General features: G+C 40.8%; 1 long non-coding RNA gene across 3 annotated transcripts; it reads left to right on the forward strand.

Moving 5' to 3' along the window:
• Window positions 1–1,371: 1,371 nt before the first annotated feature.
• LOC137862035 (uncharacterized) lies at window positions 1,372–23,547 on the forward strand. Of its 3 annotated transcripts, XR_011100026.1 has the most exons (4): window positions 1,394–1,509; window positions 8,756–10,053; window positions 20,041–20,247; window positions 20,794–23,547. It is a non-coding gene; the product is annotated as an uncharacterized lncRNA (long non-coding RNA). The 3 variants fall into 3 exon arrangements; XR_011100024.1 differs by lacking the exon at window positions 8,756–10,053; XR_011100025.1 differs by lacking the exons at window positions 8,756–10,053; window positions 20,041–20,247 and having other exon boundaries at window positions 1,372–1,509.
• Window positions 23,548–24,759: the final 1,212 nt, after the last annotated feature.

Consider the following 24,759-nt stretch of genomic DNA (forward strand, 5'->3'; position numbering starts at 1 on the left):
TTGTATGGTTGGTTTTTACAGGAGACAATTCATTTGTTACCATTACAACTTTTTTTTTTTTTTAATAAAAATTAAAAAAATCTTTGTCCCCCAGAACTAGTGATAACAATGTGACTGAGAATTAATATCAATCTAAAATTCAGACCTTTCAGATAAAGTATGCCAAATTTTTATATTAGCAGTTAGCAATTCAGTCACACTGCCTCAATATGAAACCAAAATGCATCAATTTTTGCTTTTCTTTTTTTTTCCTTTTCAGTTTTTGCAAAATGCAACAGTATTGCAACAATATTCATTAGATTGAAACCCTGATTGTGGTTTCAATCTCTAAGACCTTATTAACCTCCAAAAACTAGCTTCTATTTTCATGTGACATACCAGTTTTTCTTGTAGCACCTGTGTCTCTGTATGGACAAGTCAAACGATTGCATGTATTTTTCTTGTTAAAAGTTTTTTCCTAGCAAACCTTGTTTCTATTTTTAACCTGACTTTCAACAGCGTCATCACAGATTTTGTTTTTATACTGAATGTTTGCAACTTTTTGGCATATTATAATCTCTTGGCATGCCCTAATACTTCTAAATGGTGCTAAAATAAATCACTCCTTAGTCTTTTTCATCCAATGTGTTTTATGACTTGATCTGAAATAAAACAGTTGCTCATACTATGCAGAAGTGTTTTAATGGCACAAAGCAAAGAAAGAAACCCAAAACTCAAGAAGGGTACAGTACTCTTCATATTTTTTTCCCCCTAACTTTGCTGTTAATAGATATGAATTCAGTAACGGTGAGAAACATATTCAAAACCAGAATGTACTGTAACAGAAAACAAGAGGGGTCGTGGTTCAGCTTTTTTTCAAAGAGAAAGATAAAGGCATTGTGTTCTGAATCTCTGAGCCTGTAGGTAAGTCTGGTATAAAAAAGGTTTACTTGCTACCATTGCAAAACAGGAATGTACTGAGAGGTTCTCTAAAACAGCAACTTCATTTTTAACCAGACTGAGCCTTTTATTTGTGAAAGCCCACTCCGTGTCACATTCACACCTGGAAATGCATTAGGTGGGAGGAGGGGCGGGGGAGGACTGTCCATCACCACTGCATGCCCCAGTGGTAGGTCCACAAAGCTGATTCCACGGCTCACCACTGATACTAATTAATTTCATCAAACAGTGAGAGCTTGGCATCAAAATGCATTATTGACAGAGCAGGTGGGGTAGGTTTGCAAAACAATTGCTCCTTGCATGTAGATATGTTAATGAGGAAAGAGGTAAGAAAAAAAAAAAAAAAAAGCAAACGAGGCCATTAGCCTTTTGAGCTGTCTCCATAATTGCCAGGTGCTTAGATTTAAACGAGGTATTTATAAATTTGTGCAATGCTGCTCTTTGCAGCTTCTGTCTGAAAGATTTATGGGGAGGTTGTTCTGCTGTAGGCTCACCTCAGCTGAAACTGCTCCTATGTTAGTGGCAGTCATGTTCTCCAGGTTTTGCTGAAAACCAGCTCTCAAGACACAGGTAACACATCTCTTTTTTTTCCTTTTGTTCTGATGCAAAAAATTGTATCTCTTTACTCTTGTTTCCAAGGAAGCAGCTTTATTTTTCTAAGCCTAGTAGGTAAAACTTAAACATGTCAAATTTTATTTTCTAGTCTTTCTTTTTATGACTTTTTTTTGTCTGTCTTGCCAATGTTAACTAAGCTGTAGTAATACTGTAACAAACAAATAACATCTTCAAAAGGGTGGGATTTTTTTTTATTTGCTTTAAGATATCTTTAAGTTTTTTTTTTTCTGGTAGGAGAGTGAGGGAAGATTTCAGCTTTTCAGATGTATTTCTTTATTTTCCTGAAATATAAGAAATTAGATGAGTATATTACAATTTTTATCTTATTCCCTGCATCTCACATTTTTATGTTGTTGGAGAGAAATTGGGTTCAGGGAACATGCTAAAAATATAGCAGATAACTGTTCTGGAATTGAGATGATATAGAGAGGCTCTTCTCATGAGAAGCTGGCTGCAGAGAGGTACAAACCCAGGGGTAGAGCAGGGATCATTTCAAGTTCCTGTTCTCCTTATGTGAAAAGAAAGAGCTGCCCCTTCCACTCTTTCTTTTTTTCCAGCTAAAAAGAAATTTGCTATCTTGCTTCCTAATTCACCAAGAGTGTAAAGTGCTGCCTCTCAGAAAATAAAAGTAGTGAAAACATCTACTTCCTTGGAAATATTGCTGATGGGTTCACCTTTTGTAATGAACCCTAGAGCAACATCCTGTTCTCTTTTTTTTGTATGTCCTTGGCTGCAAAATTTGGCTTCTATTGAATGGATATGTACAAAACTTACTGATATATGAAGAGATACATTTTTTTTTCCTCTGTCTTAATTCTGCAACATAACAACACTCTGAACTTATGTCCTAAATAGTCTCACTATTGAAAATGAAAATATTGGCACACGTTAGGGTTGTAGCATTTATTCCGCTGCCCAGTTCAGAAACACCCTAATCTATAGCACTATCCTACCAGACAGCAGAATGTATCCTATACATCATCAGTTTGCTCTTCTGAGGATGGATGTCTCTGCTGTCCTCTTTGAAGAGAAAAAGTATTTTGCTAAGAGAGATTAAGTCAAGCCTTTGTTTTTTGCTGTGGGGAGGGGGTATTCACTGATATCAACCACAGAGCTGTGCAAGTGGCTGAATTACAGGTTGAGGTTCCCAAATACACCTCTGTTCTAATACTCTGCAGAGTACTTCCTATTCTTCGTATTGAATTCTTCACATTGAATACTTTGTAAATATTCTGGTAATGGGTGAATAGGGGGTAAAGATCGGGAAGGGAGGGGTAGAATCCTGTTTAGAAATAAAATATCATCCTGTCCAAAGAATTATAATGTTTATGTCTATGGGGGTAAAAAGTATTTTATGTGAGTTCCCATTTCTTACTAAGTTCCATGCCATAATGTAGAAATCTGATGGAAAACTTTGAAATCCTGTTAACACAGAGGAATGTTTTTCAGTGAGGAGTTGTATGTTGGTGCTCAGATACAGTGCACTCAAAACAGCCCCTTTGGGCTCACACCAGTAGTCATGCTTTGTCATTAAACTTGACACTGTAAACGCCCTCAATGAGGCAAAACTTGCTACCTCTGCCCTGTGAATGCAGGCTGAGCTCTTAAAACTGTTAACTTCCCTCTCACTGCAATATCTTTTGCAGTAACAATACTTTCCTAGAAGGAGAAATCCTGCAAGCGAGGTCTGATTGCATGTGGAGCACTGTCAGCTTGTAATGGCAGTCAGGAGCGTGTGTCAGCATTTCTGTGTTTGAGCCACCTGATGTAATGGTATTAAGATGCTAACATGCGAGTCCACCTCTGCAATCTGCCAGCTGCTGGCTGCTCCAGTCGGTTTTGGTTCAGAGTTTTAACAAGATGTTTCTGGTCTGTAATCAATGTAAACTTCCCAAGCAAAATCTGGTGGAACATCCCAATTCCTGGATGAAACACATAGTGCTTTACTTTGATTGTAATGTTGCCCTGCTTTAGGTAAGGCATTGGAACAGAAAGCAGTTTCTAATCTTTGTAATTCCTGCTTTTTAAAGCAGGATAGAGCTGTCAGGTGAGATATCAAATAGAGACCAGCCAGTATGCTGGAACCAAAATGCATTATTAGAATGGTAACACCTCAGAGCATGTCCTACTGATACCTACCTTATGCTTTGTGTTAAGTTTTTCTCATGCCAGAAAGTTGTTGGCATCAGTGGGACTGAGGCACATGAAGTTATTCACGTGCATAAATGTTATCCATCAGATTTCTACATTATGACTTGGAATCAGGGTTGTTCCCTGTGCTGGTTACAAAACCCATGAAACCTCCAGCAATGAGCAAGCTGATGCCATGCTCCTAATGTCTCATAGCCTATTTGACAAAGTCCCATCCCTTCAGGCAGGCTTCCTGAGACAGACTTGCTTTTGCCCCTTCTCTGAGGGCTCAGAGGAGTAACTGCTCCCCCATTGAGGGAACAGAGGCTTGGACAGCCTGGAAGGACCACAGGAGTCCCCAGCCGTGATGCTCTCCCAGGATGTGTTATTGTAACACTGAACTGACTTCTTTCTCCTGGGTCTCAAGCAAGGCAACTCGCCTTTGCAGCGTTGTCCTCTCTCTTGACTTGAACCCAGGCCTCCCATCTGCAAATTCAATAGAAAGTGCCTGCTTTCTATTGCAAGCTGCTTAATTGGCTGCTGTTCTTGCTCCTTCAGCCGAATTTGCATTAAAGAAAGACCTGCGATCTTTGGCATTCCCTATGTAAAACTCCATATTTAGTGTATGGAGCTGGCAGTTCTCTTAACGCCCACATCTGTCTCTGCTCGCCACAGCTGATTTATGTTTAATATCTTGAAGGCATGTGGTGCCAGTCCCACGTTGAGCTCTGGATTGTGGTGGTCCGTCTGTATTTGTTGAAATTGGGCCCAAAGAAGCTGGCTTGGAGCAGAGACTGCGAGGAATGCGAGCCAGTGGCCGTCCAGACAGCTCTGTCAGCAAGCTCAGGAAACTGGCTGAAAAATACTGGGAAGAGGCCCAGATTTCAAACAACCTGTGGAGCTCTCATGAGAACACACTGTTTTAAAACAGAAAGTTGACTGATACTCTTAATTACAGATTTTAAAAAATGAAGGTTAATGATGTCCCTGCCATGGCAGAATGCAAGGCATGTTCCCCAAATTGCAGTCATCGAACAAGCAGGCTTCATCCTCTTGCGTGGAAAGCATGTTTTCATGTGCTACATTCTGCCACTTTCTCAGGCAGAGATAAAGATCAGGATGCTCTTGGGATCCCACAGCTATGGGCTGACCTTTAACTGCAGCAAAACTGGCCATATAGAGAGATCTTTGGTGCAGGGTTTGGCTTTTGTGTGCCTGCTTGTGAAGGCAATGGTGGGGTTTGCGTGTTAAAGCTGTCATTCCACAAAATAAAAAGCTATCATCATGAGAGCAGCTTCGTCTCCAGAATTAACGAGCTCTGTGGTCTTTATCAGGGATGGGGATACCTCGAACACAGAATGATTTAACCAAATACAAGCTATAGGGCTCAATAGTGGAGTATAGGGGTGAAATGCAAGAGTCTGAGAGCATGGTTGTTAGACCAAAATGATCTGATCATTTTGGTCTTCAGTTTTATGCATTTAGAACATGATGGACTCCAGTATATCGTATTGATCAAACTCTACCCTAAGAATGAATTGCAACTTTTAATTGCAAAAAGACAGCTTTTACCCTGCCTGCACTGTTAAAATAGCACTTGGATGTTTTCTCTTGAGAAATTCTCATTTTCTTAATTTATTGGTCTTGTGATTGGGTCAGCATATCTGGAGTTTGGGATATTGCACAGATTTAATATTGGGCTGCAATTCACTATAGTGAGTATTTAAGTCTATATACTCTGGGACAATGCTTCATTTTTCAAGTCAGGAAGTGACTATTCAGTATCCTGACTTGGACAGAGCTTACAAAGAAAGATCATTTAAACCTTTGTTCCTGAGATTTTATTCATAGTTCACTTCATTCTGAAAGATTTTATCTCAGTTGAAAACCACTCTATATGAATTTTAAAACATTGAAACAGACTGCTCATGACATGTAAATTGGGAAAAACCAAAAGTAAATTTCAGAGTAAACTTGTATTTAATTTGAAAACATTTCATATGAATGGAAAGAGATTTCTTTTTATGTTTAAAAACTGATCTTCTCATTATTCTACATGTCAATGCTCTACAAACTTTTAAATGTCAGTGATGACATTAGGAAGAGTAAACAGGAAAAAAAATAATTAAAAATATGCTCTCGATAGTGCCTTGAGGTTAAACAGGGTAAAGCTTTGCTTCTAATATTTGTTAGAGGGTAAAATTATGTAGCTCTTCAAAACTGTAAATATCACTGTTTCACAAAGATTATCTGTTAAATGTATGTTTCTTTTGCTCAGCAACTTGGCTGCAATGATTTATGCCAACTGGCTTAGAAACAGTGAAAATTAATTTATGGCTCATTCCTAGTTCTCTGTTAATATGTCTGTTGAAAAAGTACGAATGGGAAGGAGAGGACTTCAGAAGTTTCAGATGGAATGGAAACCCAGTGTTTCAGAGCACTAGACTACTTAATAGCTATATTTAGTAACTTCATGATCCCTGATGGCTGTTATATGGGCAGGTATAAAATGCTGGCCTTGACAGAGAGCAATGGAAGAAATTCTGCACAATTTAATAAGCTCTGGACAAAGCTTCCAGTTACTGGTCCAGAAATAAGGAACTGCAAAGGACTTCTGGGGTCCCTTTCCTCTTTTTAATTACTTTGCTCCTTACTCCACTACTTCTACAGGAAGTTTGTTCCAGGGCCTCTTGCTGCCAATGGAAATGGTGTGGAGAGACCACTGCATTCAGTGTGGTAGATGTTCTGATTGTTTCTGTTCCTTCTGAACATGTAAATGCTTTTTTGGCCAGCAAGTGACACTTATGCTGATGCTGTTCTTTACTAGAGTGTTCTCTGTCCTCACAACCATGTCTCCCTGAATGCAATCTCAGGGAATAGTTGTCAAGCTGAACAGGGCAAGATTGCTATTCCACTGAGCATGATTGTCTCAGTCATGATGGTCTCGTGATTGATCTTTGGAAACAGCCTGTAACCTCCTACTATTTGTTTCAGACAACATGAGCAATTTATATTTAGCTGGTTTCTTACTGGGTTGCAGTCTGGTGCCAGCTCCCATCTTTGCTACTCTGAAGCACTGCATGGTTTTTTTTTTTTTTAGCTCTGCTCAGAGAATGGAGAAAATCAGGGGAAGATGGCATGTTAGAATTGCTCAGGTAAACTCGCTTCACATTTTCTTCCTTTTGTGTTTACCTTGATGTTTGTAATCACTCATAGATTTTTTTCTAAAGCTTTTCAGATTACTGTGGACAGCTGCAGGCATGTGTAATTGTTCAGGTCACCCCAGCTGAATACATTTATTTCTGTCCTGACTAATGGACTGCTAGCTTTCCCACTCTTCTGGGTGACTTTTTTCCCCTCTGTACACTGATTTCAGCATATTGAGTCCTCTGAGTTTTCCTTCTCATGTGGTAACAACCATTTTTGGCCACTAATTCCTATGAGTATCCAGCCTTTACCCTGTATTCCATACACCCTCATTGAAAGCATGTGTAATGTGTTCATTTAATTTGGGAGTTATATTCACTTTTTTTAATCTGAGCGTCATCCTTACTGCACAGACAACCCATGTCTTTTCCTGTTCTCTTTTATTCTTCTGGTTAAAGAACTTTGTTTATTTTAATATCCTTTGCAAGGTCTAACTCAGCTTGACTTTTGGCAATTCTTACTTTACCCCTATGCCTGCTGACCTCTGAAATGCAGCTTCCTTTGCAGACTCATTTTTTTTCCCCATTCTTGTCCCTAGCAGAAGCAACTAGTTCCCCAGTTAGCTCTGGACCCTCCAAGTTTTTCTTCTCATATTTGTAGTGTAAGTCCCACATTAGTTTTCTATTCCTGGTGCACAAAATTTCCAAAAATCCTACAGACATGTCACCAGAAGCTGTGCTGGAGCCAATTGCCCTACTCAGAGCCTTTGATTATGAAAGATCATGCTTTGGAATAAAAGCATGCAGCCAGACCTGATAGCTACAACTTTTGGATCTTATTCCATCTCACAGTGGCTGAAGTTTTATTCTAAGTCTCTTCTGCCAGAAGATCCTCTCTAAGTGCCAAAACAAAGCTGAAAATTTATTTTATTTTGTGATTATTTGGTGAAGGTATCTAGTGATAATGACACTAGAGCGTCCAGGTCTTGCTATCACTAGTAATGTTTGTCCTCAAGTGTATATGGCAGTTAGAGGCTCACATGTTGAAACAATTTGTGTTATGTTTTCTGATATTTCAGATCTCTATTCAAACTCTGAAATGTGACAGATTTTCTGAGAATTAGGTTTGTCACTACTTTGGTCTTAATGCTAATTTTATGATAGATAACATGGTAGAACCTAATAAATGGACCAGGGTATTACAAGGGAAGGAACTAGGGTGTTATAAAATGAATAAAATAAAGGTATATTTGGCTCAGGAGCTTACCAATACTAACAATGCTAGTATTGAACCTGGGAATAATCTTCGCATATGCCTGTTTACATCCTCTGTAACTTCAATCCCTGTGTTTAATAAATAAGAATAAAACAATTAACAATAAATAAGAATAAAAAAAAATCTAAATATCAAATGAAAATGCATGTAGAGCAAGTCTGAGCTGTATAATTATTAGTTTCAGAGCTGCTTTTGCATTCAAGCTATGGCTGTCCCAACACCTGAAAGCAGAACTACTTTCTTGGTTGAAAGAAAATTCTGTGATACTGTCGAAGGGTTTGATTCCTGTAAGGAAGGAAAGTTGTTTCGTACTTGGGTTGCTTGAAAATATTCTCCAAACAATTAGTTAACCAAAATTACAGGCTTTAATACAGTGAATTTCTCCGAAACGTGTCTGTGTTGGCTGCCTTCTTTTTTTAATTAAAAGCTTACAAACTTTTTACATGATTTCCAATGAAAACCAAGAGATGTGTTTTCTTAGTCACTTCTCAATTTTTGTATTTACAGTAGCATTTTGATTTTGTGGCAAAAGTTTGTAAATGCATGAGTAACTTTCAGGAAAACATTTTTTTAACAAACGCATCCTTGAGTTAACAATGTGCCAATGCCCAAGTTCTATACACAACTGAGCTCCATTTTTCCTTCCCAGTGATGCCAGCTCAGCGTTTCTCAAGGAACAAACAGCCCCTGTCCTACAGAAAAGTCAAACTGCAAATGAAGCTGAAGAACTGCAACTCCCATTGAGATACAGGGGAGATGAGGTTGCACAATCATGACTTAATCCAATGTTACTGTTTGTTTTATGCTTGCAACATCTCAGCAAATATCCAGAGATCATATTTATTCAGCATCTCTGCCATGATGTCTTGGGGGCCAAAAGAATGCATTCAGGAAGGGATTAGACAAATTAATGGTGGGTAAATTCACTGGTGGCTACTGAACATGAGAGTCTGGATGCAATCTCTGGTTTGCTTTGTTCCTAAGCTGCTGGGAGTTGGAAGGACAAACCAGGGAAAGGATCATTCTGTTCCTGTCCTTGGTTTTTAAACTTTTTTCCTACACAGTAAGTGTTGGCTGCTAACAGAGCCAGGATATAAAGATAAGGCCATGTGGTTTTTATTCTTCAGATTTAAGTAGTCATAATAAATTGATGGTTTATGTGGCATCTCTTGCCCAGGCTGTATCCTAGTACAACTACCTTTAGCACCTATTGTTCAGCTCTCTGAACCTTAATGCAATTGCAAGATCAAATATCTGTGGAATACTTTTCTTTGGTGTAAATATCTCTATTTGGTTTATGTTAAAATTTGCTTGAATTCTCCCTTTAGCTCCACCTTTGCAAGGTGAGTCGCTAATTACATCACTCCTTTCCTTGCAAAGACAGTTTCACTAGAAGCATACAGATATCACATCTCTGGCATTTTAATCTTTTTCTGAATCTTGAAATTGTCTTATTCTAAACAATCTGTTCATTTTAAATCTAAAAGTAATAGTATCCCACTGCATTGTCAGAATTATTTGTATTTTCTCGTGCCTCATGAAATTCTATAGTCTTCTGATCAAGACTAAGTTCTTCAGTCAAACATAATTTTATTGGGAAAAATATATTCACAGCAGCATAGTAGACAGCATATTCAATTTAACGTCATATATATTACTGTTTTTCTTCAGAAATCATTTGTTTTCATCGTTACTCAAGCATGAAAATATTTAGATGGAGGTCCTTCCTGATTTTGGCATTGTCCAAACATTCTTGGAAGTTATTGATAAGGCTTGCTCCTACAGCTGTTATTTACCTCATTGTTGTTCTGTCCATGTTTTTGTCCTAATCTACATGAAATTATACCAATCCTTGGGTTACATTCTATTCTACTGCAACTGTCTACTGTAAAGTAGAGACAAGATCGAACCCCACTGGAGCTGAGAAACATCAATACAAAAACAATGGTAGGTATTCACTCAGTGTTTTGACTGTTCAAACTGGATTAAAAAAGAAAACACAGAAAATGCCACCTTCCACTAGTCCAAAGGATCCTGTGCCTTACTGTACATAGCCCATTTTCATACTCCTAAAACATATATAAATGTTTGCAGTACTTGACTGGGATTAGTAAAACTGTTTTCAGAATGTATAATGAGTAAGTTGGTTTCTGGTTTACCAAATAAAAACAGAACAGAAAGAAACTCCTTTTTTAACTGACTAACAGCTAGCCAGACAAAGCTGGATTGGCAGCCACAAAATACCATTATAATCAAAACTGATATAAACAAAAGGGTTTTTTATTTGCTAAATACCACTGGTAATTTTATGTCCACCACCAGACAAAAATTAACAAAAATTGAAGATTTCTTGAAATGTGCTTTTTCTATTGGCTCATGGAATATCTGAACAGTTCTCAATACCCTCCTATCTGTTCTGCTATTTTGATTGATAGCAATTTATCTGGGTGTCTTATTCCATCAGCTCCCATGTTTGTTCAGAAATATTGAAATTAGAACTTTGCTCACTTCTGATAGACCACATATACTTTTTAGTAAAAAAAAAAAAGCTAGGAAGGATATTTGAACATGCAAATGTTTTAAGGTCTGTTTTCTATCATACCTTGCAAATTGCTTTCCACAAATATTTTCAGTATACTTCAATTCTTATAGCCCCTTATTAAGCTAAGTGCCTAAGGATTTGTTTAGATACTGAGGTGATTTTATTAAAAGATGGGCTTAAGAATGTGCTTAAAGTAAGTACATAAGGAAATACTTTGAATAAGCCAAGTAACTGTGAAGTGTGATTTTTATATTTTTGCCCACAGATTTGAATGTATACTCAGGGAAATATTTTTGCATTAATTTCCCATATCTTATTTGGATAAGAAAGCAGGGAGGCAGCACAGTCTGCCACACTACCATTAAATACTGCAAAGAAGGCTTTGTGCTCTGGACCCATACTTTGCATGGACATGCAGGGAGTGGGAAGCCCAGCATGTTCTGGCACCAGGGGAGCAGCAGCAGTCCTGAGGGACCTGTCTTATTAGTAATTACCTGGCAATCACCAGTGAAGGAATGTTAGCTTGATTCAAAGACTCATTTGAAGACTTAGTATTTTAATATAAATGTAAGAAGATCCATAGAAAATACTGATTGTATGTGTGGGCATTAATGATATATTTAAATAAATTGCTTATCCAGGAGCTAATTTTGTAACTAATTGTCATGTTTCACTGTGGTATGTTTTGCTGCACAGTTGCACAGGAGATGTAGAATTGTGCCCCTGCTGGAAGGAATCTGTTGGTCAACAAACTTAGTTCAGAATGAAACTCGATGGCTGTGTGCCCACTAATGTCATCCTTACACAGGTGATCTTTCCACTGGCTCTGAAGAGCATTTTGCATTAGCAAAAGAATAATTAAGAGCCTCAGGATCAGGCCCAAGCCTACTTCCAAATCATTCAGCAAGTCTTTTTGGGTGAGCCAGTAGTTTCTGCTGTACCTACTGTGCCCCAGCAGTTTGTTTTGCAGCCCCTTGGTGGAAAGAGAGCAGAAGGAAAGATTTGTTTCCAGCAGATGGATTCCTTTAATCCTTTTTGCAGTCTGTGCCTGAAGCTCAGCGGCTCTAGCTCCTACCGCTGGGCAACGGGCATTCGCTGCTTTCGTTTATTAAATTGGAGGCCTTGGTGGGCTGCTGGAAAAAAAGATTGGGAAGGGGGTACTGGGGAGGGGTGAGTGTGTGAGAGAACCACATGTTAAAGCTGCCTGTGTATGAACAGCAAGCTTTCTGGCTTGACATTTATTGAAAAAATAGATCTTAGGCTGTATCCACCCAACACCTGTTGAGAAACACTGACCCCATTACAGAGGTTGGATTTACACTGGCTCTGTATAACACCCTATAAAGGAGGCCACTGGTGCAAAAGATTAAAGAATGCTGTTAAGTAAGTTGTTTTATTTCTTTTGAGACTGAAAGAAAGCTGCAAAGTGAGAGAAAGCTTTCCTCAGTTATTTACTCTTCATTACTGGGGATCTTGAAGGGCCTTGTATAAACTGCTCTAGTCGGGTCATGACAACACTTTATAAGGTGCAAATGTTGAGGTGGAGCCAGTGCTATACTGTAGGGGAAGCAAATGGAACGGTCCCTCCCGACTAAATGGAAAGTTAGTGCTAATAAAAGCTCATGGCTTTGGCACAGCTTCCCAGGCACAAGGGGCCCATGAACACAGGCCTGCACTGGGCCTGCTGAGCCCCAAGCAAGTGCCCCCAGCCGGCACACGGCTGAAGGCAGTGCACGCTGCAGTTGAAGTTGCTCCACATGAACTTCGTAAAGTCCTTGTTGGAGCTCAAAATCATATGTTTAAGGGCTAGGGAAAAAAATCCCTTCTCTTTTACTAGCTGTGGTATAATGAATAGCCCATTTCAAGGAATGTGTGAGTTCCTATTAGGGCTGAGTGAATGTTGCAAAATATTTGCAGTCAATGTGTGTCCCAGTTTTCAGACAAATGGCTTTCTGTGTACTTGATCCCTTCTGCTCCCTGCCTTCCTGTCATCTGTGGGAACTGGTTCTACCTGGGCAGAAGCTGTTGGGGACAACTTAGAAGCAGCTATAGGCCAAGGCTGGGCCTGCTCCTCATCCCCTTTTCATTCAGTGAAATTAGTGTTCATGAGGGGAACCTCTAGTTTTTCAGAGCTAAGCAGAGTGCCTGGAAGCTGAAACGTGTCTTGTAAGGAGTTATGGACAAAACAATGCCTAAGCAGGGCCCTGGGGATTGACCTTCGCACAGCCAAATATAGTTGGGCTTGAGTATATTGCACTGAGGCATCCTGAAGTATCTGAGACACCTACATGGGGCTGCCAGACTTGATACTGAACCTGTGTGAGACCCATATCCTTTATGAGTAACTGTGGGGTCAGGGGGACCCCTGAGGACATCTCAAACCGTGTTAAACAGCTACTTCTGGCTTGCTTACTACAGCTGCTGTCTGAAGGCTGGCTGGAATCATGGACACTCAAAATCCCCAGCCAGGGAAGATAAACAGAGAAGAGATGGCCACTACTCAAACCAGGCAAACACAAAGGAGGCACAGAGGCAGGAGATATTGGCCTTCATCCACAAACATTCTTTGGAGAGACGAGGATGCCTGGTAAGGCACTGTTTCACTCAGTGTTTGCAGAAGCTTCAGCTCTTCAGTGCCTCAAAATAAGCCCCTTGCTTTGGAGAATCCCTGATGTAAAATTCTTTTCCTTCCTCTATGTTCCTGGAAGGAAAAAATAAAAAAGGACAGCTACAAGAAGCTCTGAGGTGGTCAAGGCCCTCAGGAGCTTCTCTGCTGCCCTCAGGACATTTCATGTTTGAGCTGCCACATGTTGCATCAAAAGGGCCATTTTAGGCAACTAGGTCCTGTCCCTTTGCCCCCTGGCCCTGGGTGCTCCCATCACCATGTGCGCTCTCTGTTTATGGCCGGAGACGGATGGACTCTGGGCAGCAGATGTCCGGGTGTGAGAAAGTCTCCCTTTATTCAGCCGGCCTCTGAGGCAAGCTTCTTTCTCACCCCACCCTTTCCACAGCTCTGTTTGGACACAAACAGTTTCTGTGTAGGAATAATTCCTTCAGAGCCAGGAAACATGCACTCAATGAGACCTTCTTTAAAAAAAAAAAAACAAAAAAAAAAAAAACTTTTTACCCATTTGAGCCCCTCAGGGCTGGGAATAGTCCCTTATTTCCCATGTAAAGATGTAAGACTGGCATGTGCTCTGCATTTGCAATAATCAGAGCAGCTGTGTGAAGCTTCCAGATTTGGGCTCCTCGTGTGTTAGGAGAACCAAGCCCTGCAGGTTCAATTAATAGGCTTTGGAAATGAACCAAGGCCTGACAATCCCCAGGCCTCTTTTAAGTGAGGGAAGGTGGCTGTTGGAGAAGAGTTAGACCTGCCAGGGTCTTGATGCAGCTGGGACACACAGTGAGAGGCTGAAAAGCTGCGAGTCTGGAACCTGTACTGTGATGGCTGCTGAGCCAAAAAGTCCCATTGCTGGGACAATAAACAAATGGTCTGTGTGGATGAATGCCTCAGCTTTTGGTTTGCATGGGCTGTAAAATCCATATGCTTCCCAAGTCACAAGTCTTCAATCTGAGGTCTTTAATGAAAAGGATGAACAGAAAAGTTTCACAAAGTGGGAAAAGGGTGGGATTTATAAATTAAAAAAATCCAAGAGTGCTTTTCAAACATAGGCCCATTAAGTTCAAAAATCTTTCCATTACTAAATTCAGTTAATTACCATCTTAAATAAATAAAGACCTTGGTTACCAAGATCAAAGGCTGGGGCTTCAAACTAAGGTGAATTCTCTTGAAGTCACAGATTCGGAAAAGGGCCTAAGCACACAGTGTGGAGATGGTGATGTAGGAGGCCAGAGAAGGTGAGCATCATGAAAGTTGACAGGGAAGACAGCCCTGGCCCCATAACCCCTCTACTTCCACCTGGAACATGGGCACTCTCCCCCTTTGTTTCCACCATCCAGATCCAGAAGAAATCACAGGGCTACTTGCTGGCTGCTGTTCAGTTGAGCATTTCTGTTCCCATCCTGCCAGTTAAGCCTTTAAATTTTGGCTCCAGCAAAGCCCAAGGTCAGAGTAAAATGTACATGGCTGTTGATGATTGATGACTAATTTGAGGTGAAAAGTCCTGCATCAGGAGTTTTCCACCCAAGAACTGAAATTCTCTGCTTTGGCACTTCTCTTAAAAGGCGGCCATTCAAAAACCAGATTTCAGGATGAATTGACTGAGCAAGAGGAAACTTGGGATGCTGGCTGCATATTTATTTGTTGTATCTGTAACAAGCAGTAAAAGATTAGGAGGAGGGAGAAACAGAAATGCTCTGGGATGACTGGGAAATGCAAAAGCTTTTATTTATCAACGCTGTTTACTTTAAAATACGTCCAACTGGAGGTTTAGGTGCAGACATAAAAATAAAAATAGAAAACATCCTGGGCCAGACTCTTGGAGAATGCAAAGGCATGGGAGTTTCCATGGCTTCCAGCAAAGCCCGCCACATTCACACCACCTGCATTTAGTTGCTCTCAGTTAAATAAAGTCAGCTCCACCTCTGCAGTGGATTTTGCAAGGAGAGGGAGGGAGAAAGAGGTGAGGTCTCTGAGGTACCTGTGAGCTAAATTGCGGGGGCACGGCGAGTCTGAATGAGACTAGCAATGAACAGGAAGCCACAGCATGGGTCAAGGAGCACAGGTGGGCTCCAGATATGAGCAATGCTATGAAGCACATGGGCAGCTGTGCTCAGTTTGCTGCTGTTCTGGGTGGTCCAAAGGTGTAGTCCCACCGAGAGTTCATTGCAGCAAACCAAGCCCTTGCCTCCTGGACCTGCTATGGACTTGAGGGAAGCAAGTTCAAGTGGGGTCACCAGAAATAATACGATCATTGAGTGGTAACAATGCATACAAATTACCAACAGACCATGAAATTCAGCCTCGGTCTGTTAAAAATGCTGAAAATGCAGCAAAAAGAATAATAAATAATTGTACAGTTAAACGTTATGTACCCAGAAGGTGACATTGAGGTCTGTCTTAAAGTCTTATTGATATTACTTGCACATTATTTATGTCATTTTAATAGAGTTAATCCCATGCTGAAGCATCAGAAACGGTTGGACTGGGCAGTGATGGAGCTCTGAGGGGCACCAAAAATGCTTCCTAATCTGTGGCAGCCCTGGCAGATTTGAATGACCACAAATAGCCATATCTGTAGTGGCAAATATGTATTTCCTCTTCTCAAACAGACAGAAGTCTCTGGGGAGACTGGGGTGGAGAAAAACTGTTTTCCACAGGAGTCTGGATTGTAAATCATGGTTTAGTTGCATCTGGGCATTCCTATCAGTTTATAAATACTTTGCTTTTCTCCTAGCAGGGATTTGTAGTTGCTGTGGATTTCTACAGAGCTTTTCATGGGAGACATGTGGATCTTTCTGTATTACACCATCTTACATAGGTGCTAGTGGTTATGAAGGACCAGGACTCAGACACACAAACAGCCTTTTCCCAAATGAAACCTCTCTAGTTTATAGGTAGAGGAAGCAAAGCAGAGCCATTTCAAATTGAACAAAAGATGCAAGAAATAGCATGTTTACGTTACCAAAAAAGCTCAAACGAAATTACGGTCAGTGCACATTTGATCAATTTTCCCTGCTTAATGCACCTTAATTAGCTGAAGATAAGAGCCAGCCGACTGTGCTTGCAATAATACAGTCACAGAAAAATGCCCTAGTGAACTCTCTCTGAGATAACATCTTCAATAATCTTTCCGGTGTTAAATAAACAGCCAGAAAGGAAAACAGGAATGGATCCAAATATTCATTTCTCCCTGGCAGTTGTGTTTCTGGGAGTGGAATGGTTCTGGATGGAAGATCCTACATATGGCTTAGTTAATGGATCGTGATATGAGTGAAAACCTTCGTAAAGAGGAATTTAAAAATGAGGGCTCAAAGAAGAGTCTTGCTTGTGTAAGGAATGCAAATAATCCTTAGCAGACGTGACTGCTATTGACATTTACTAGAGTAGGCACTGCAAGAAGGAGAGCCGGGTCTGGCCTGCAAGGAGATGTTAGAGAAAGGTGGTGGCATGTGGTAGTGCCTTTAAGGAAACTATTAGCTGAGGAAGCAAATCACATTTCTATAATTTTATTAGTATTGGCCAAATCTGGGAGTTCTCACCTAGACTTTAATTGGCCAATTTTTCTTGAAGTCAGTTGGAATTTGCTGGAGGTAGGAGATCTGTAACAGCTGAAAAAGGTCTTCAGGACTAAAACCCACTGTCTTTTCTTGTACCAGATGCTCTGAGTAAGTGTCAAGAGGTCCCTGTAAGGCGATTTATAGGCACGTAAAGAATATGGGCTTCTGAAGCTGTACAATCACTGTGGCTGACAGTGAACAATATTTTCCCTTGCATCTGAACACTATTAGTGGTAGAAAAGAAGACAGAACCATACTTGAAAATGTGAAGCAAAACTGAGATGGAGACATTTCTGGGTATGCCAACACCATTAAGAGCATAAATTTTGCTATTTAATCTCCATTTCTACCATTTTCCATAAAACAACATGTTAGCTTATTCTGGTTCCCAGGGGTAAAATAACCTCTAGGTAGAGAAGTAACCTCCATGAAAATTAACCATTTGAGGAGTAATGCTTTTTTTTTTTTTTTTAATGGGTTTCAGATTTTTAATTTCTGTGGTGAAAAAGTTACTCCTCCAAACAACTGTAAAGAAGAAGGGTCAGAGTAGAGAGCAGTAGGGACTGCTCCTTCTCATGTACATTTGTAGAAGGGGACAACGCATGATATCTGTGACATAGTCAACACTCTCAAGGATTCCCTCTAAGCTGGATCTGAGTTAAGTTTGAATTAAATTGTTATAAACCCAAACTACTGAGCCATTTCTCAAGGAAAAACCTTTTTTCCCCACTCAAGTGGTTGTACTTTGGTGTCCCATTAGAAGCCACTTGCATCTGAGGTTTGAAGGCTGTGGAAAATGACTGACAATTAATCCAAACGAACAAAATTTGTAAGAAAAATGCTATGGATACGTTTGGGGCTTGCAATGGAATTTTTGAAAGGCCTATAAAATACTGATGGGCGCAGTTTCAACTCCATTGAGCTATGCTACTTGTACCACTTCTATGTTTGACTGAAACAGCTGTTTGATAGCTTATACTTAAGCATGCTTTATACACTCTTGATTTTATTTCATTTCCCTATTGATTTTTGTTATAAAAACATCAGTGCATGTGTTTTGATTTAAACAGCTAAAATGCTGGTTTGCATTGGTTATTTTAAATGGTCGAGGCTTGTTCAAATACTCAAAACTTTTCTTTCCTTGACTATGGAAAATTGTAGGAAATTAAGAAAATATTCTTTCTTTGGGCTCTTTAAGCTCATATAAAGATTTGGATGTTAGTTGTATATGAGTGTATAGGAACATGCATATAAGTGAATGTATGTTTGCATGCATATGTGCGTGAATAGAGAAGAGCCTTGAACATATTGGGAATTTCCTAGGAGTAGAAGTGATAGGCCGTTTTTCTTAAGATTTTTATTGGTACCTTTTTTTGGGGCTAAGGTGTGAAAATTGGCAGCTCGTTGCATTTTCTGACAGACTGCTGAAGATTGGCTAATTAGAAATCAAGTTTGATTCCAAGTCAAACAAGCTGAGGCCACTAAGTCTTCATAGGATGTTTGTCTGAAGCATTTCAGTGAGCGCTAATATTTTCAGAAAGAACAATATTGTTAACCCAAGTTCACAAGTCCAATACAGCACTTGTTATAAAGCAAAACTGGTGTAAAATTTGCTCTGTGTGAGTGATCAGTCTTCACGATCCTTCCAGCCAGGAAATAGGGCCCAAATCATATGATTTGTTTGTTATTTATGTAAGTGGTAACACTGATTTAAGTGCAGGAGCTGGCTTTTTAGCAAGGTCCTGATGGTTTATTCGGTTTCCCGGCTGGGGTGATTAAGGTTAAAGGATTTCCCAAAGGTCTTTGGGAAAAGCACATTCAGTGATGCATCAGCCCCTGTAGAAGTCCCCCACCCTCCATCCGTTGTCACTCAGGCGGCTCCTCTCTGCTCTAACAAGCACCACACCAGTGAGGCTGAGGACAGAATTTTGGCCCCGTTTCCTCAACCTTATTAATTTCAAAGTGCTCTTCAACTAAATACACACCGCAGGCTTCATGAGTCCACATTCTGGCCTGAGAGACATGGCAGACAGTGAAATAATTTTCCCCAAAGACATGATGGAAGCTTCATAACTCAAATCAGGCAGAATTAGGTCTGACAAAGCATGGACGAATACGCTGGTGTGAACAGAGCTCCTTTGGCAGGAGTCAGAGCAGAGGACTTAACATGCAATGGGCTCTCGTGCACCATTACTCACCCTGTGGTCTGCAAACCACTGGTGGTCCACGAGGCATCAAAACAGGAACCATGAGACGACTGCAATTTCTTTGTTGTGTGGCGGTTGTGTTTTTTTAGAAGCACAATGAGAAACAAAATAAATGTGAAGGGAGAAAATGCAAGCCCAAAGCACTTAAAATTTAGTCTGATTTTTATTTCATTGTAAAGAAAAGTTCTCAAAGCAGCACCACACAACATGATCCTTGGATTTTACATCCTGAAAAAGTGAGATTGATTGTGGATTTAAGTGCTGAAAAGCACCAGGGCAGTGGATGAAAATGAAGACTGAACTGGGAGCTTTCTGCTCTTGTTCTGCACTGGGAGCAATATCAAAGTATCCAAACTATTGGGCTTTTGTCTATTCTGCCTTCTCTATCATATTGAGGTGTTGGGTATAATACTATGTCAGCTTTAGGAGTCGAGAGTTCTGTTTGTTGTTTTTTTTTTCCACCACAGCTGCTTTAATTCACTTGCCACTTACATGGCTTCTTGTGCCTCTGTTTGCTTGTTATAAAACCAAGAATGTTTTATTGAGGTTCTCCTCCTTTTACTGTTTTCATGACTAAATAGTGCTAACTGATTGCAAATACCTATCATTTCCATACTGATTGAAGGTCTCTTCCAGTTGTACTGCCTGAGTACCTGGTACATCACAGCCCTTTCATACTACATTGGATCCTGGTTGTAAAGCTTGTAATGAAAATTTGGGGTTGGTGCATGTGGGATGGGTTCTATGAAATGTGTAAAAGAGCATTGACAGTTCTGTACTGCAAGTAAGCTTTTCCACAAAACAACAAAATAATTTCATGAAATGTTGAGGTTTTCCTGGATTCATAGTGGCAAAGCAGAGGGGATTATTCTAAAGTATTTGAAGGATGAGACAAGACTTTGGGAGAAAGCAAAAAAGGTAATTCTTTGTCTCTGAAATCAGCTGTTTTTATTCACTCCATGTTAAGGCTGAACCCACAGAGAAAGAAATATCCATTTTTTCCAGTGTGAAGAGTTCACCAAAATAAAGCCGAAGGAATGGAATCCTCCTCCATCCCCTCAGCTCAGAAGTGATGGATTCCTTCAGCTTTGTACACTCTCTGATGATGTTAAAGTGTCTGTGACTTCATGGCCACCAGAGAGCCCAGCTGAGGTGATTGGCATTCCCAAGAAGTGTGGTCCAAACCATCCAGGCTTAAGAATGCTCTTCATGGTACAAACATTAGTCCTCTTTTATTTATTCTGACCATTTAAACCACTATATGTTATTGAATGTGACCATTTTTTATAGATTGTGGAGATCATTATTTGCACAGTTCTCTCTTCTCTCTTTTGTTTTCGACTGTTTTTCTTATATACATATGAAGTACTTTGGATCCAGCAGAGTTCATAGAGTACAAAGACTTGTGCTGGAAAAAAATATTTGCATTTCGCTAGTATTCACGAGAAAGGTCAATAAAATAAAGCAAGATGAGAAATCATGGGGTGAAATGCTGGCCCCACCATAGTCAATGGGAGTTTTGCCATTGACTTTAATAAGGGCCAGAATTTCACTTGTGTTGCCTCAGATATGGAGAATGACTCTTTTTTGTCCACATATTTTCAAGCCTTAGGAGGCAAATGGAGTAGAAATAAATCAATACCCCATCAGAAATGCAGATTTCACTTTGTCCTCTATGTTTCTGAATCCATAAAACATAAATTCTGGGTAAACTTTGAACTCTGTGTTTGACTTAGATTTTTGTTGTTTGGATTTCAGGAAGACTGACTGTTACAGAGGTTGCCTGGATGGGCTCGATAGGTGGAACAACCTGAACAACAGAAACACAGAACATTCTTATAAGATGAAAGCATCCCTCTTATAGATCCAGGACCGGACAGGCTGTCTGCTCCGCACAGTAACAAAGACTTGAAACCAGATTGGCGCGATGCCTGATACAACACTAAATGCTTCCCTGTGGCTTTCTACTCCCAGGGAGAAAGAGCAAAGAAATCAGCAGGGAGACCAGTGGAAGTCATGGTTTGACAACATCAAAGAGCAGCTTGGACCCTATCCTTATAAAGAGAAAAAGGTTGCCAGGATCCCATGAGTTGGCTGACTAATAAGCGAAGTGCTGCCAATGCTCCGATTCAGGATGGCTTGGGCTGACCCAGTGAGTGATGGCCATTGCCGATGGAAGAAGTTAGCAGAAAAAGCAGGGAGATAAAGAAAAATAACCAAGCAAATACAGGAATTGTGAACTCATGGAGCACAGGGGGAGTCGCCTCTTGAATCAGAAACGTCTGTGTTAGTAGTAAGGTCAACAGTGACTTCTGAGAAGGCATTTGCAGCATTCGTTACCGCTTCCGTCCTCTGACAGAGACACATTGGTGTGTGGTGCTATTTGTCTTGTCCACACTGATCAGAATAATGGACAACGTGGTGGGGGGAAGGAGGAAAATGCATCATTTAAAAAACCAGGATGGCCAGATGTACATATACACTGGGATTTCACATATTGCATGCGGGTCAGCCCCTTCCAGTTATTATAAATGACCCTGTGCTCCTTTATGAAGACCAGATCCCCAGTGAGGTCTGAGTGACTGGATTCGTTCGTTTGCGCAACAGAAAGCAGTTGCAGCATGAGGCAGTCCAAGTCACACTGCTGCAGGCAAGGGACAGGCAGCTGCCTTTGGGCAAGAAGAAGCTGTGTGACCATTGGCTGAAGGACTGTCCAGGGAGCATGGAAAATGTTTCCTAGTTCTCCTGAGGTGGAAAAATCCATAAAGTCAGCCTAAATGAATTGGATGAAAGGTACTATAGTCCTGAAGATCTGCTTAAATGAGAGAATCAGGGGAACGTGGTGAGCAGGGTGGCTCCCAGTTTGCTGTAAAATCATTTCTCCTTCCTCACTATGCCCACATGCTCTGTCCCTGAAGATCCTGAATTTCATCTCACAGTGAACACTCCTGCAAGACCTGGTTTTCCCCAGAGAGGTTTCCAATGAAGCATTGAAGCCAACATCTGAGGAAGAAGAACAATTTTCCTGGAGGCACTATGGTCACAAACACACATGCCTCTGCCACCTGGGTCTTGTCTTAGCTTGACCATGAGGTGACCAAGTTGATAGGGACAGAGATCTGCTCCCAGCCTCACTATATTTTTGAAAAGTCACTTTCCTATCTCTGATTTTTGCCTTATCTGTTTAAACTGTCAGCTGTGCAGAGGGGTTTTGTAAAGCACCTATTGCAATAGGGCTCCAATCTCTCCTGAGGCCTCTGAACACCATGGTAATATAAATAATAAGAAAGCATTTATCAAAGCATACAAAGGAAACTCTCTGTGCTTTGATTTAAAGCATGTAAAATGAGTCTTGGAAAACATTCCTCCAAAGGAGCAGAGGATTAATTAACACTTGTCCAGCCCGTTGCGACCACAGGCAGTGCTGGGAGTCCTCTGCACCACTGACTTACCTCCAGGAAGAGCTTTCATCGGGGTGGGACACGGACAGGCACCAGAAATTACAGGACCTCTCCTTGCTTTAACTGGGTTTGCTTTTCCGCACAAAGAAAAGAACACAAAAGACCCCAGGGAAACAGAAGGGACACAAAATTATGTTGTATTTACAGAATTTGGGAAGGAGTAGTTTAGACCCTTGAGGCTTAGAGTGCTTATTGCTGAGCTTCGATGCCTTGCCGCACATTTGATTAACGACCCCCCTGGAAAAAAGCAATCCACGACCGCCCTCCCGGCCCGAGGTGCTGCCCGCAGAGCATCCGGCTGCTCGGCCGCGGGTCCTGGGGGAGCTGTGCTGTGACGCCGAGCGGCATCTGCGGGGACGTGGGGAGACCTCGCAGCTGCGGAGAGCCCAGTTCCCAAACGCTGCCTGGTCAGAGTTCATCAGTCTTCCTCGCTGAAAAGACTCGAGAGTTGGAGTTTATCATCTCAGCTGGTTCAAATTGCAGAGCACGAGAAGGGAGAATGGTTTTCCAGCTTTTAAGCCAGGATAATTTGTTTGCTTTATTATTATTTTTTATGGTAAAAATGGTTTAAATCCATCAAGTTACTCTTCAGAGTTACAGAGTTGCAATAAATCCTAATCTGTTTGGACTCAGTTTCCGATTAATTTTTTTGCCAAACACCCTAATAAAAATGGATTAATTTAAAGCTATGTGGACCAAATATATATAGAATTTTACAGCAGCCATTTCTTTAGCTGGACTAAACTTTTGGGGTATTCATGTTTGAATCATTATAATAACAATAAAAAGAACAGGTAATTACATTGCCTGTAAAAAGTCATTAGACAGGAATGGAAATTTATAAAACCCTTCAATTATCGTTATATGAGTACATACACGTGCACATATGTACTTGAAAAAATATGAATATTGAGGATAATTATGGGATATGGAGAGGAAAGGAGGCTGCTCTGAGGTTTATATGAGTTATCTTCTAGCTTTCTGGGATTCTAGCAGTCTTACGGAGCCTCATATGTTCCTAACAATGAAATTTTGCTGTGCATGAAACACTTCCCTGCAGCTGACTCCTGGGCAGGGAGCAATGTGGAGTGCATGGGGGTGAAGGAAAGGTACCCCACTGAAGTGCAAGGGGCATCCTACCCTGCTTAGCTTGCTGGACATCGGATGGGACTGCCCTTGTCCCCAGCAAACCAGCGGGGTTAACACAAGGAGGGAGCAGCCATAAGAGCAACCTGCCCTAATTTTTCAACTGATCTTTGTATAAAACTGCGAATGTCAGGGCTCGACATTTATTGTCCACAGTCCTGATCACTGTCTCGAATCAGGGACAGCAAATAAACACTCCTGGCCTGAAAGACTCTATTGTCTGCAGAGAGCTGAGTGTTTCTCTGTGAGAGGATTTATGAACTGCTCTGGGACAAGGAGACAGTGATCAGCACAAAGTTAGAAGGCAAAAAACATCCTTTGGATAACCCAGGAGCAAACCCAGTGTGATGCAGGCTTTTTTTAGCATGTGTGCTGATGATGGGGAGCGGCATTGTGGTGTTTCAGTGGGGCTACGGGGCTGGAGCAGCCATCCCAGACACTGGAGGGGAAAGTGGGAACGGAGCCACAGGGTTCAGGAAAGCAGAACTGGTGTCATCTCTGCTCAGCCACCCCGCTTCCACTTCCCCAGGGAAACGTGCTCGGGAAAGGTGGGGATATATATTGCAGGGAGTGAAACCGTGGAAAGAGATGGGCTCCCGTCACCTGAGAGCAAAGCAGGGAGACCTCCGGCTTTCCTTGCACGTAGGTGGTCCCGGCCAGCTTAATGAATACATGGGAAATGCAAAGAAAAAGGCCAGGGGAGAAAATCATCCCTCTTTCACTCAGCCATCACAGCACAAGAGGATTATTCATAAACTTATGTTTTAAAAGCATTGTCAGATCTCGAGGCCAATTATTGTATTCTAAAAGGAGCAGCAGATGCTCAGAAGCTGAACATGGGGGTTCATTTACGTGCTCAATTCAAAGAATTTTTTTTTTCTTTTAATGTCAAACTTCAAGAAAAATAATCTCAAACAAGTGAGATTTTCTTGCCAAATTCATTCAAAGGATTTTTTCCCTCCTATCAGCTGCTCTTGTATCCAAGGACAATGTTATTTTCCCATTTTTGGAAAAGCTTTGGACGGACGTTTGTTTATAATGTCTTATTAGAATTTACTAAAATATTTTCAGCATAAGACCCGTGGCGTCAACTCATCTTTCCTCACTAAACCAATAA

Source organism: Anas acuta, chromosome 10 (genome assembly GCF_963932015.1).
Source record: "Anas acuta chromosome 10, bAnaAcu1.1, whole genome shotgun sequence".
Classification (NCBI taxonomy): Eukaryota; Metazoa; Chordata; class Aves; order Anseriformes; family Anatidae; genus Anas; species Anas acuta.